The sequence below is a fragment of the Cottoperca gobio genome, chromosome 5 (assembly GCF_900634415.1).
Source record: "Cottoperca gobio chromosome 5, fCotGob3.1, whole genome shotgun sequence".
NCBI classification, from domain to species: domain Eukaryota; kingdom Metazoa; phylum Chordata; class Actinopteri; order Perciformes; family Bovichtidae; genus Cottoperca; species Cottoperca gobio.
The window spans coordinates 12321986-12325112 of record NC_041359.1 but is presented as its reverse complement, the minus strand read 5'-3'; positions in this window follow the sequence as shown (position 1 = coordinate 12325112).

Below are 3127 nucleotides of genomic sequence, written 5' to 3'. Positions count from 1 at the left end.
CAACGTATTTATGTAAATACCCAGCAATAGATATTAAAGCTATCGGACTATATAGCCTTGTAGTTGCGGTGAATGGTGAAGCATGTGAGTCACAAACGGTAGTTAGAGGATAGAGTGCGTAATCTTTTCATGAAGGTGATGACAAGAACATGTCTTCATTCTCATTGTTCAGTGCTGGAACAGGTGGGGGCACTGAATATTGTACAAATACACAAGACTTAAATATAGACTTGATGTAATGTCATGTCTTCAGGGTCTTTTGAAGCTTGTATTTGGTTTATTTATGTGGGAATTCTGTTTTTATACATAATTGTAGGGTATCATTTTTAGCTGATGTGATGATATCAGATAAAAGACAAGAATTTGAACTCATCAACACATTGTGATCCTGTAAATTAGTTGAAGTGAGGGTGATTTTTTATTTGATACAATTTGGGAGTGCTCTCGTCCCATCCCACCCCTGCAGTAGATGATACATTGGTAAGTTATGCATGTGAAGCAGCAGGGAGGGCAACTATTTAAAATGTGATGATATGAATTGATTGATCTTTTTGAAATGCTGCTATTGGTTGTTATCGCACTTCCTGTCAGTGGTAGGCTTTGTTAAAATCCTCCACGGGGGACATTCACACTGGCACAACCTCTGAATTATCCGTCTTAATTTCATATCTATAAGAATTATGTGCAATAAAAATGTTTGGGTCATAAAGTGAGTCTAGTCCAAGTGAAATATACAGTATGTCTGGATTTCTTTCACAAACAAAAAGACAAACAGACAAAGAGAATTCCTGCTGGAGCTCTAACGTTACTATTGTCCCCACAAACTCTGACCCAGACAGACGCTAAACCCACACAGAGCACAAATCCTACAAATAGTCCAGTGTCAAAAGCCTGGCTGTCTCCGATGAGTGATTGTACACACAAATTGAACAGGAGGTTATCTTGTTGTTAGTAAAAAATGAAGCCTGTCTCAGTGAAAGCCACAGAAGATTTGCTGCTGTGAATTACCTCGCGCCCCTGACACGCCTCCAAACATCAATCACAGAAAACACTCTCATCAACCACAACCTCCGGGTGTCAACATGGCACGAGCAGACACGGCCGGCCTGTCTGTCATGTGCTGCGCTGCTCTGTATCATGTGTGACCCAAGAAACACAAGTGATTCGTATATTTTAGTCATTTGTTTTATTAATAAGTAAAGACTATTCTCTCAACAAAGTTGGAGATCCTTTTTTTGCACATGCTAATGAGTTGCCGTTTGCGGCTACTCTGGAATAACATATTCATTTGAATGGTTCAGTTTATGTCGATGAATGTTATACACGAGTCTATATTGATTGATTGGAAAAGTAAGTCTGGACATTTGTTGTGGTTTTATCTGTGGAAAAGCTATTGCAAAACGTAAGAACAAAAGGTTTTTTAAATTGGTAGACAGATAAGTATGATCATTATTGTTGGCCATTAACATATACTGATTTATCTTATTGCAAAGTAAAATACACTACATAACATAAAGTGCTTTTTATATTTGATAGTCTTCCTATTTATTTTGAAACATTTGCCATTGCTGGGTAACCAGGTATCAAAAGTCTTTAAAGATGAACATGAGGTCCTTTGATTCCCACACCTACAGCATTTATCGCTTTAAGAAAAGCGGATCTGTTTAGCAATTCAAGGAAATCTGAGAAAAATAATGAAAAGAAGTAAAACTGGTTGAGGATATTAGTGACTTAAGACCTAAGGTCAATATATTTACCATGTATATAGTGCTATAAACACGTTTCATAGAGAGGGAGGTGTTGCAGTATGAACGACGGTCATTCCTCTTGTATATCCAAATTTGTATGAGCATGGATGTAAATACACACAGCATGTTATTATCTAGCCTCCTCAAAGTGTGTGTTTTTAGCTCAACCTAATTTACTTGTTGGTAAAATGGATTACAGATGTCACATGACATGCATTACTCATACATCAACAAAGACCAGGTTACTTTCTGCTCTCTCTTTAAGAGTCTTCATTTAGATTACAGTGACATATGTAAATGTAGTTCGTCAAAAAAATAAATCTCACTTATCCAGCACTAGATGACATGATGGTAATAATGAAAAGAAGTTGTCAGTGAATGATCCGTGGCAAATTATTTTTCAATACCTCTGCTTTTGACATGAAAGTTACTATTTTTTAAACTTCTGAAATAACCAGCTGTCAAAGGCAAATAGAGAATAAGGTGGGGATGTGCTTTGTAGGCTTTCTTGTAATTGCTTTTGAGTGCACAATTACTATGATGAAGATGAATCATGAATCATGACCTTGTTTGGACTTGTAGTGGGACATCTTAAAAGCTCTCGTACACACCAGACTGAATGAAAAAAAATTCCCACAATGAGTCACTACAGCATGTAAACTGTGACCCTGCACCTGAAGAACAAAGGTTTGGTTGACTCATGTCACATGACGTGTACTTGGCATAAAAAAGTCCACTGGTTTGATACATTTGGAATTTTACTAAATTACAAGTTGTTCCTCGAAAATGAACATTTAGGTTGAACTAAAAAAGAAAACTGCACTGGCTGACAAAAATCTAAAAGCCCATTGTATTCACCCTATAACACACCTAGTATTGTTTTTAAGAACTAACAGAATACAAATATAGCATCAATGATTCCACAGAATAGTACGTGGATATCATAATGGCAGCCTATATAATGTTATACTATATTATGCTATAAGAGATTAAAATGGCTTTAACATAGCTAAAATAGTGACCATAACTGACAACCACAGCTATGCAACATTTATGTGATTCTGAGTGAGTACAAGTGTTTAACCTTGTACATTAAAAGTTATATTCACAAATTGTTACTCTATTATTAATGACAAAACATATGGTTCCTGGGCTCATAATTCCTGATGAAAGCTACCCTGTGTTATTGCTGTGTCTGGTTCGGGTTAAGGGGCTAATTATATGACAGTATAGTTCAGCCCAACTAGTTTGTAGCCTGGAGGAAGCACAATCACTGCTGACTGTAGTTTCCTGTCCAATAGCTGCAGCACAGAAGTCTGAGGCAAGCATAGTGGGAGTAAAGAGAGAGGAGAGACCGAGCAGCCTGCACAGGACGGAGT